The sequence below is a fragment of the Parus major genome, chromosome 5 (assembly GCF_001522545.3).
Source record: "Parus major isolate Abel chromosome 5, Parus_major1.1, whole genome shotgun sequence".
Taxonomy (NCBI): Eukaryota; Metazoa; Chordata; class Aves; order Passeriformes; family Paridae; genus Parus; species Parus major.
Genome location: NC_031774.1, coordinates 31,678,254 through 31,690,641, shown reverse-complemented (window position 1 = coordinate 31,690,641; position 12,388 = coordinate 31,678,254).

Sequence of the window (12,388 nt, the reverse complement as noted above, 5' to 3'; positions counted from 1 at the left end):
AGCGTGGTGATGGCTCCATATTTACAACTCTATTGTACCTGACCTTGCTAGGGCTACAAAATGTGCAAGCAGCTTCTGTAAAAAGGGAACACATGAATAAGAGCTGGCTGGAGTCCAGTAGAAAGCCAAGATCAACCAAATGAGAAAGTAATAGTGATTTTATAATGAGAATGATTATCTGTTTATCAGCTGACATGGTAACACGGTTGTTGGATTCTAGGTATCTGATTCATTGTCAGATTTCCTTGCCCAGGTACTCTTTATTTCTCTACTTTGTCTGAGCAATGACATCCATTTCTACCTGGTACAGATATGATTGTGTTTTTGCTGATTTCCCTGGTGTGTCATATATTGAGCTGCTCTTTATCTTAACTTGAAACAACAAAATATTGTAGTTCACACCTAGAATACTTCTGAGAGCAACCTTTTGCCTAATTTTTTCTGAGCCACAGTGGCTTCTTAGTTTCTAGATAGAACTTCAACATCTAGTTGGAACTTCAGCATGGGATGATGCAGTTGAACATGATAGAATGAAGCGTCAAAATCCCACTGAAATTTAGTATGATTTTTTGCTAAATGCCTTTCAATTCATCTGAAAAATCTCAACCAGAAGAACTTAAACAAGGCCCAGACTATATGGTTGGATAATAGTCTGGATAGATAGTAACTATTTTTTCCTACTGCAAACTGGGAATGAGGCTTGTAGCATTACCATCAGCTACTGATAACCTACCTTCTTTTTCTGAAAATTCTCAAGTACTTGGAATTGTATCTCCATGCAAAAATTCAGGAGGGTAAAGGTCATTTTGTTCTTCTGATTAAAAATGGAATTTACTTTGTGTTTATGTAAATGCAGAAAATGTAATAGCAAATTAGTTTTGTTCTTTCCATCTGCATTCAAAATTAATATTTAGTGCAAATTTTCTACTTCATTTTCAGATAATCAAAACCCACAAAGCTAGTAAGATTATATCACCACTTTGTCTCTCAAAGAAATTTTTGTAATTATGTGAGAAATGAATCTATATTAACCTTCAAAAGCTACCATTCTTAAGTGAATGCCATCAGAAACTTGAGCATTCACATGGTAGCATTATGAAAGGCTGAAAGCACATAACCAGAATATGCTGAGTTTTTGAGGCAGTTCAGGTAGTGGATTACTTTAAACTTTCACAGTGCACAGAAGCCAGTAAGGTAGGTTTTATGGAATCATACCAAGATATTTATGGAATCATATCAACAGCCATAATGAGCATTGGCAAAGTGGCAAGCATGCTGCCTTTGGGCTGCAATCCAGAGAGCACGTCATCCCCGTGAGCAAGAAGTGAGACCACTCTTTGGTGTCCAAGTGAAAAACAAATGGGGGTGAAGAGGTGTCTGGATGAGATACATCTAATTATGCAGTACAAGACTTGGGCAGTAGAGATATGATAGCTAGAGAGAGAGAGACAGATAGGTGCACATACAGACAGGGTACTGAAGAAGAGATCAGACTCTAGAAACACATTAATCTTCAGGGCTAAACTTATTTTCTTGAAGCTGGACAGACTTTTTAGAGTCTGTTTATGGTTTTACTCAGCATTAAAAGCATGAAATTTTAGCTCCAGAAAAGTCAGGGAAATTTTGACTTAGAAGCAGAGGTAGTCAGGAAATTCCAAGTCGAGTAATGATCCCACCTTTCAGAATGGTGGGAGTGAAAGAAGACAAAAAGGCTTCTGGAAATTTTTATAATTGCTGCAAAAGAACTTAGAATATTTAAAAATATCATTAAAATAAACTAAGTCACTCCCACACAAAACAAGGAAGCTGTTTTTATACTAACTCTTACAATGTCAAAATTTAGCGTTTTGCTTGGAAATTACTGTGTCTAAAATCTTGAATCATGAATCACCAGTCAAAGAGACAAACTCTCAAGTATACTTTTTATTTTATTAACTTTATTTTACTAACTACTTAGTCTATCACTTCGAAGTTGATCACTCAATTCCTTTAATTAATAAATTTTATTAATTACTGAGTAGGCTTGGTACTTACAATGGCATAGATACCTGAACTAGCTAAGTCATGGCAGCTGTGGATAACGTTTGTCAGTATTTTCTGACTCTTACAGAAGTATGTCAATAAAATTTGCACTTGAACAAGGCCTTCCTTCTTCCTTCCTCTCAAGTAAATTTAAAGATCGTAACAAAATAAAATATCAGTGTGTTTTGGGGTAAGTGCAGAATTAAACAAGTCAGATGACAATACAGATTCACAAGCACTGATGAAGGCTGTGAGATCAACTATATAAAACACATGTGGCAGTCCCTTAATGACAGACTCCAGTGAAGACTTTGACTTCAGCTTGTTAGATAGAGATACTCCACAAGGATGTCCTTGTTGTTTCCCATCAGGAGACAGGCAAATTCTTGGATCAACTTCACATTTACAAAAAGAAAATTTCTCATTGGACTCATGGTGATTTTAAAAAGTATTTTATGAGTATTGCAAATATTTTCAGGTTCTCTTTGAGGTATTCTTTACTGTTGCTCATAGAGCAACTGATGCATCAATACAAATAAAATATAGTAGATCATATAATGGGAAAAGGTTATGTGATAATTTTTTATATTAATATTTGAAGACATAAAATGGATGCTCAGAAAGTATGAAGGATTTGAAGGTGAAAGTTATTTGTTTTACAAAGATTATATGGATGTTTAAGTAGAAGCTTTCACAGTCAGCATGCCTTAATACTTCAACTGGAAATATCTGGCATTTTAAAAAAATGAATGTATAATATACTCATACTGTTTCAGTCAGCATATTTTAAAAAAACAATACAGAAAAGTTTCTTTTTTTTTTTTTTACAAGATTGCAAGGTATCTTGCATGTGCTTCCTTTGTAATTTGATTTAAAAGTAGGAAAAGGAACTCATTTGATTCACTGAATTTTCAGACATCATGTAATTAGTACGACTTATTGCCATTTGAGTAGCAATCTAAATGCCAAGTAGGACAAAACTGACAGTAATTCCAGTAAAAGCCAAAGCACTAGCCAAAATATTCTTGTGCTTAGCTACTTATAGATCATTCTTTGGAATACCTGAACAATGAATATGATGTATAGAACAGAACCAGTTTTGTCCTGGTGCACATTCTTGCCTTCTGATATTAAAAAACAAAAAAGGCTTTGCAAAATTAATTTATGCAGGGTTGTTTCCTGTCCAATTCTATATATGAAATTCTATATGAATTCCTATTTTGCAGAATTTATAAATGCACCTTTTCAAATTCATAAGTCATGTTGAACTATAGCAGATAAAATAGCCTAAATATTTGTTAAGAAGATGCTTTTCTGGTAAAAATTACAATCACACTTTATACAAATTTAATTTTAATAGGATTTGTTTACCACAATGTATTATTTAAACTCACCAGCAGTCTCCTTACATTATAACCAACTCTATTTTTTTTCATTTGAATTCCACTGGCTATAAAAAACTGTCCTCTCAGATAGTTTTATCCAGTTACAGTGTAAAGATTGCCAAGAGACTTCAGTGGGAATCTAATCAAATCCCAGATGTGTGTCCAACTTGAATCTAAGGTGCAAAAGATTAGTTCATTCAGCTAAATCCTCTGGGATGTTGATTGTGTCTTAGCATGTGTTTGCACAGAACCCAGCACAAAATGTCATGACTGGAGTCTTTGTGTGATGAAAACTGAATAAGCGCTCAATCAAGACTTTGCTTCTGAAACTTCACCCTACAGACAAAAAACACTTTGTGGTCTTTTTGCTGTCTCCTTTGCTCCTGGCATTTGGGCCCTGTATTATGGGCTGTAAGACTAAAAAAAATGAATTATTTTACATTTTGTACTCCTGGCAAATAGCCATCTCAAAGTGTTCAATGTTGGTGTTTTAAGGAAAACTGAAATTTTGTGTGGATAAACCACTCATTTTTGTCATTGTACATTTATAAAATATCTTCTATCACATTAGATTTAGGCTCCATTCTCATCTAAAGATGTTGAAAAATAAAGTGCAATGTCTTTGGTTAAATTTTAACAGGTAAAAATGGATTATTTTCTTAATTTATTTTATAGAAACTGACAAAAAATTAGTTAGCTAAAACCAATTTCTAAAAAGCCACACTGTTTACTAACCTCTATCTGTTGAAATTCCTACTTAATATCCTTGTTGTGTGAACATTGTGTAGTGTCAATTCATGCAGGAAGTTAAAAAAAAGAAAAAGACACGGTCTTTTTCAGTTTATTTTGGAGAAAGTGAAATGTTGTTTTTTAAAGTTGCATTAAAAATCAGATAAAAACAGTTTTTATCTTTATGTGTCTTTGGGAAAAAAAAAATTCTACCTCAAGAAATTTCTTTAACAAAGAGAACATTATTTCAGACTCTAACATTTCTGTCTGCCTATTATCATTAGTCATAAGCTAAGCCCTGCACTAAATGTCTAGTGAGCACAGATAATGTTCATTTTGTCTGGAAGACAGGTTGCCGCCTGTCAAGGAGAGATGGAATAAATGACAGGTTTGGACTCTGTGCCTTGCAGGCATATTAGGCTAAGAAATCGCCAACATGATGAAAAATTATTTTGTCAAAAATTTGTAGGTCACCCATCATTGTCTAATGTATTCTGTGATTAATTGCTAGCATAGATCAGCATTATGTCTTTCCAGTGAATCGCTTAATTGTTGCCTGCTTCATGCTCTTAATGTAATGACGAGGCATCTGGTCCTTTCACATGTGCTTTTAAATGCCAGCTTTTGCATCCAGGTTACGGGAACTGTAACATTAAACTTAAAGAACTAGTTGAAATTAAAACTTCCGGAAATCTGTCTATTCTATCTTTTTTTTTTCCCTTTTTTCCTTTTTTTTTTTTTTTTATGGCTGTGTGCATGGTAGGCTGAGTGTTAGTGTTAATGTATGTAGATTTTATTTCTGATGAGTGATTATTTGACTGCTCATTTTACGAAGATTTATGGTGTGCTTTCTATCTCCTGACTGCAGTGCTACTCTTATCTTTAATAAAAGAGATGAGGACATTAATCAGCCTTTGTCAGGAGTCCTGACTAAGACATTAAATGTACTGTATGGGATAGGTAAACACGCTCCAGATCCTTCTCTACTTCAGTAGATCAGGCAAAAAAACACTCATTATATTTATCATAATTTCACATCTGCTGTTTTTGAAGCAATGTACCATGAGGCCATAAACTGTATTACAACTGTGCATAAATTCAACTGATTTGTGGCTGGAGTAACTAATTCCTAAAGTACATTTTAGAAAAACAAGCAGTGAGCCCTGAAATTGCAATTCCATAAAGGCACTAAATTACTGACTGCAGAATCAAGAATTTGCTTGATGTGATTCTGCAGTGACCGTTTTATAAAAAGTGACAGTGTGCCTGTGATTGAGTCAATAAAATAAGGACGAGTGAGCCGTATACTCAAACAAGATTAAAGAGAAACAGAATGACAGAGGACAGACACATGGGATATAAATAGAGAAAAGTGTAATGTTCCCCCCTCCAAAAATGGCTTTATGATGTAGCTATTAATAACAAGGATGTTAATTTATGAGTAATCATTTAACTATGTGAGAAAAATACAGATGCTTTTACCCAAGTTTTCATCAGATATTATATTTCTGTAAACAAGGATGTATTTTTTTTATTGCAAAAGGGTGGTACCTCTTAAAATGCTGTGTGTACCTTAAATGAATGGATCTCAAAATCATAAATAGTTCAAGCAAAATCAGTGTTACTATACCAGCCTTTAACTTTGATAATCAGAACAGTCAGGACTGAACTTTTCAAACCAGATCTTTCTTAAATGGAAGAGAATGTATTCTTAGGGAGACCTGGGATAAGATACAATTACATCAGCAGCTAAATGGATTCCATTTTCCTTCTTACATTTTGAAGCAAAACAATGACATGAACAGCAAGATTGCATTTGCCTCATGCCAGACCCATGCTTTACATCTCTCTCCTGGTGGCAAGGCAAAGAGAAGTCCCAGGCTCCAGAGATGCCAAGCTGTGGCACGTGCTGTTCCGTCAATTTTTCACTTTTATTTTTGGTTGGGCCAAACTGAAAAGCATTACAATTTCACTAAATGTTGATACAAGATGGTATTTTCCATTCAGTGATATCCCAAATCGACACATAATGCTCGTAGGCAATAAACAATTTCTTTTGGAGTATTTAAAAAAGAAAGTACTTCTGACCTCCAGAAGAGCTAGCTTTCAGTTGTATTATGCATTGCTCTCATCCTATACATAGATGTGTAACAATACAAAACAAAGCTGCATTATGAGGCCCTTTTAAACATTCTTCTCTCAGATGCTAACAGCTCTCCACAGTGTGTCAGCAGCCCTTGGTGTGAGTTGGTGGGAATATACATTATGTTCACTTTGGAAAATGAGAGTAATACAATACCCTCTGGTGCTGTTAATAAATGTGTGTATGGCTTAGTTTTAGTACTGTTCTTGACCGCAGTCTGCTAAGCTTGGTCCATTCTTGTGGTTATAAATCTGTGGGGATTATGCTGAATATCTTGGAGCTCTGTCCATGAGACCAAGACAGAAAAGTGTTTGCTCGATGCCAACGCATAGTTTCTATCTAATAGCATCAATCTGTGCATCACTGAGCGTTTCTTTTCCTGACCTTATTACTTTACTGGAATTAAGCTTGAAACAATCTGATGTCAGCTACTGTATATCTACTTTTATTGCTAGCCTTGCTGGGGCTCTCCATATTGCTAGCGCTGCATCTCATTTCAGATAGGTTGAACCACATATATATTCTGCAGTTTATTGAAAGCCTGATAGATTGTTTTCTGCATTCCACAATGGCAGGACAGTTTTTTTCATGAATGTTGGAGAACAAATGTAAATTCCCATGTATACAGCTGACCAAAATTAATAGGTTTTTTTTCTTGGCGGTATGAATAAATCCTCCATATCACTAGATATGAGTAAGAATAGTGCCAGTGTGGCTGCCTTTGGTTTAGCTTTTCTGATTCAGTGGCAGTTTCAAATGTATTTGAAGAATCTGTTAAAGTTGATTATTATGATAGATTCAAAAAGATTTGCTCAGACAACAAAGCCACATCAGAATGAATTGCAAGGACTGAAAAAATGCAATCTACCTTCCAATCGAGGAAAGATTTTTCTGTCTATCCACCCCCACCTCTTTTATTTCTCTCCCCATTACCATATAAACTTAGCAGCTTCCCTCAGAGTTTCACTGCAGTTAAGTGTAATTCAATGATAAAAATCACTCTATAATGCCATTAAAACACAACCAAATTTATTCTTAGAACCATTTCTAGGGATTAATATATTTAGAAGCTATCCAGTGTTTACATAACTTTTCCTTGTATTGAGTCTGATCTTGCTCTTTGAAAAATAGTCAGGACTCAGGCAGCATGGGAGAAAAAGTTTTTTCCCTAGCAATCCCCTATTCCATATCCTTGTTGTAGCAAACCCCTGACCCACACAGAGCAGGCTGGCCAGCAGGATGGCTGTCCAATCAAGGGGAAACATCCTTCCAGCCAAGTGTTGGTAGGTGATCCAAACAAGTGATCCAAACCTAGGCTGATTTGCAATTTATAACCCAGTATTTGATTAACCAAATCACTCTGAGTGGTGTCCTGGCTCACCAGGATTGTCTATTTGTCTTCCACGAATATAGTGCCTTCCAATGCTGGTTCCCAGTCTGTTCCTGGTAAGAGAGACATTGTTTAAGAGGACAGAGACTGCAGAAATAGTGCCGAATCTGCTGGTTGGGTGGACACAAGGGAGCAGCTCGGGAGCTGTCGGGGTGTGATGGGACTCCAGCAGCATGCTCACCGCGTGCAGGCAGCCCTGGTAGCTGCATGGCTGGGAGCTGGCTCAGGACCTTGCTTAAATGAGGGCAGGGGAAGATCCCAGCTATAAAAAATGTCTGCTGTTCACTTGTTTGTGCAGTCGAGAGGATCTCAGTGCTGCAAAGACCCACCCACACTCCATTCAAACACACCTCCTCCCTCATGAGGCTCTCATGGTAGCAAAGCCAGGAAGTGTCGGGGTCAGGGGAGGTGTGAACACATGCTGAGCAAACTGTGTTTGATGCAACATATACTATCCCTGCCTGCTGAGACAGCACAAACACCTGCTCTGGAGGGCAATTCCTTCACTTAGCTACTTAAGCACTGTTTGACCCTCTGCAGGACTTTTCTTATCTTGACATGTACTGAAGAATAAAAAAGAACGGTGTTTTCAAAAGGATGCGTTCTGTAGTTTTGCCATTCTGCAAAAGCTTTTTTTGCCTGTTTCCTTATAAGCCTAATTCTTCACTCTGCTCCCAAGGGAGAAGGATAGTTGAATGCAAAAGAAGTGTTTACTGACAAAACTAAACAAAACATACTTATTCACATGAAATAATACAATCTCTGGAATACTGTGTATTTTTGTAACCAGCAAAAGACATGCCTCAGATTTTTAACTCTGTACTACAAGTACAAAAAAGGTATAGGAATAATCTGTAAGGTGCTCCCTCTGCCCCTCTGTATATGCCTTTATTTATTTTTGTTTCTCTCCAAACGCAACAGAACATTATATTTCAATCTGCTTGAATGGAAATAACTAGCATGATATGAAAAGGGAAAGAGGATGTAAAGGCCTCTGACTATTTGAAGTAATGGGCAGTTGAACTCTATCGAGTGTATTTCTTTTAGCCTTTTATGCTGCCCTTCCTGAAGACCTTAGCAAGAGGATAATTAAGTTTAAGGAATTAAGAAGCTACATAAGACACCACTTGCTGGTCGATGATGAATCCACAGGAAGCTCTGTCCAAAACCAGCTCTGTTACCTGTCTCTCTTACCTTTGACATCTGCATCTGCAGAAGAAGGGAATTTATGGAAGTTAGAATATAGGTATTCCCTCACATAATGACAATACATGGCTGTAAAAGCCCACCTGAGGATTTATCTACTACTTCTGTGTAATTATTTTTGGTAATCATCCATAAGAACACAATAACTTTTTTACATCAATATAGAATATAGATTTCTATTCAGTTCAACATGCTCAGACACCTGCTAAGTGAAATTAATTTGACTACTCTCAGTCATTTGTTAGATTTCCTCATGCCTAATCTATTTATTTAATGATAAAAATCTGGTGACTATTGTTATAGACATTTATATATCTGTATGTGTGTAACGTAAAAGGAGACTGAATGATAATGTCCTTTGAATTAAACAAATTTATCCACCACCAGCTGTATTTTGGTCAATCTAAGCATTAACACATGCACAGAGCCACCAGAACAAAGGGAGAAGCAGCAGTAAAATATTGAGGTTTTCATAGGAAAACACTTTAAGAGCTCTTGCAAGGTCTTCTTGCAATTTTGATTATATCTTTAGCTTATCTCATTTATTGAAACACAGTGAGACTGAAATCCTGAAGATCTAAAGAGTTATTAATTAATATGTTGTACCAGTAGCTGCTGTGAAATGGAATGCAGCATATTCATAATTGTAAATAGCTGATTTAATTTATAGCATAATGTTAGGTATTTGGGTATTTCTGTCATACTGTTACTGTTCTTTGCTGTGCTGACTGCAAAATATAATAACTTCTAAGCAGTGTGTAAAACAAAGTGCTCAATTCACTTTATTAAAATATCCAATAATAATTGATTTAAAGGCAATAAAATGTGTTCATTAGAGGGTTTATATTCAAGAAATATTGAAAGTATACCTAAAGCTGTCACTTTTATTGTGAATGAACAGGATAATATAATTTGAAAAGAGTGTGATCATACTAAAGATTTGTCCTGCAGCATTATCTGATAGCTCGTAAAGTGCTGAAATTTAATATGATGCTTTCAGTCAGTTTAATTGAAATTTAATTGCCACTTTGGGCAGAAGGTTTAGATCTGATCAATAAAATATTAAAGATTTTGTGCTTTCACTTGGAACAATTTCTTAGCCAATGCATCAAGTTTAACCCATGTTTTAGGAAATATTTGTTTGTTATAATTCACATAATGTTCAATATCACTTGCTAATCTGAATGTGTTAACACACTGCACAGATAAATAGTGGAAATAATAAAGCTATAGTTGATCCATTTAATTACAACAAGATGAAAGAAATAACGGTCACCTTCAGATTCATGAGAAAGGCATTAATGTAAAAGAGCTATAAATATTTTGAAATGTCAAACCTCAGAAAGACAGAGTCCAACACGAGCCTAGCTGTAAATCAGGCACATGGAAGGACCTTGAAAAAAAGATGGTTCTTTGGTATTTTAGAAATAATTACTAATACAAAAAGGGTAATGATGAACCTATAAATTACATTAAAAAGGGCCATTAGAGGAGGATTAGTTTATAAAGCTGAGAGATGGTTCCTGAAAATTATCCTGGTAGTTATTTCTTCTTTTCCTTTCACATTATTCACGAACCCCAAAATTATCTGATTAATGATAAACTAATTGATTGCTACTTTGCAATTCAAATGTAGTGGCCAACTTTGAGACTCCTTTTACTGTAATCTATACTGTCTTAATTTTTATTTTTTTTTTCTTTCTCTTTCCGTGTGTGTGTTAATGTAAAGGGGACTATTGTACGTTGCTCTCTATAACGTGTGGGGGCAATTTCAGTCTAAGCAACACTGCTACAGAGTTCATCTGTGAGGTTGGCTCAGGCCCCCAAAAGCCAGCTCTACATACCTGAAGGGAGCCTGGTGCCTCTACTCCTCCAGCCTTTGCCCAACTAGGCACTCCTACAGGACCCTGGGGAGAGCAGACAGAGCTGGGGGTGACTGAAATGCCACTCTCTTAATTCCTCTGAGGTCTTCAAAAATGCTCTTTAACCTAAAGCCCACAGAGCGTCTTATCAGGACTGCAGTTTCCAGTTTTAAGTTTTCAAGATGATATCATATTCGGTGGCTACCATCCATAAGAGTTTTCATCCTTTTCAAATAATAAGCAGTGTTTGAAATAGCAATGCCTGAGCTCAGCTCTGATGTGCCAGAAGTTAAGAGGCAGGCTGAAGATCTGAGAAACAGAAAACTCTCCCATAGGCATATAATATATGCTATGATGGCAATTTCATTGCAAGTTACCGCTTATTTGAATAAACTGTAATTCCCAGAATGTTACTTTCTACTTAAGATTGATTCAGATGTGCATGGGGCAGAGGACAGCACTCGACAGCATGGCAAACAGCTGATTTATATTGTTGCTGGTGACAGAAGCACAGCAGAATCACCTTTTTGGCCTGAAATCAATGGCATCTATAGTGCTGCGTGCCAAGGACCATGAGGAAAGATGAAAAAGTACAGTCATTCCCACTTCCTATCTCACAGCACCCAACCATTACCTGGAGAATTGATGAAATAGCCAATTCAAAGCCCTCTGAAGACTGCACTGGTCTGTTTCCCCTTCTGTGAGGTTTCTTGTAGGAAAGGATTTGCAAATGCAGCTCCCTGAAGATAATTAACTTCTGCTGGCTGCAGCATGTCTCGCTCTGCCATTGAGGGGGCAGTGTCAGCACTGAGTGCTGGGAATATTTTAGGTCTTTGGGAACCTGATTAGCAAGCAAAACCAAATATCAGCTAATCTGACAATTAATACAATTTGCAGCCACATGTCTGCTTAAATGGAACATTTTTGCCTTCAAACAGAATTTCAGGCCTCTTATTATAAAATTAGCAATTTTAGCTCAAAAACTGGAATAACACCCAAGGCAAGAATCTTGGGAGAACAAAATGGATGGATGGCTAGAATTTGGAAGCAGAAAACAGGAGCAACATCAAACTTCAACCCGTGCTGAGCCATTTCCTGTATGCAATTCTTCATCTGCAGGATAGGAAGATGACACCACTTCACCAACACACCTGTCTGTCTGATTGTGATTGTTGGAAGGCTGGATAAAACCATATTCTCTCTGACTGTGCAAGATGCTAGGTGTTGGTTTTGTGCTAGAACTGTAAGATATTTAGTTCCCAATTTTCCAATATTTTCTTCAAGTTCTCCAGGATGCATTAGTCTGGAAATACTTATTTGGAATCTATAGTTTCTTTCCAAGGCTACTGAAGAGTACTGAAGATGGGGAGAAGGAAGCAGTAATTCCATGTGTTGTAAAATGGGTCTTGCTCTTAAAGCTCTAAGCAGAAAAAACTGACACTTCTCCTCACCAAAGCAGCAAGACAACAGTACTATAGTACTGGGAAAAAACATGGTTAAAATGCATAAAAAAATTGTCTTTTCAAAACACCAAATTTGTTTCTTAGTTCACTGTAAATAATTTTAATTTCACTGAAAAAGTACAAATAGTATTCTTAAATCTCTCTTGATCAAAATTCAAGTGTAAACCCCCGAAAACCTTTGCAACAGA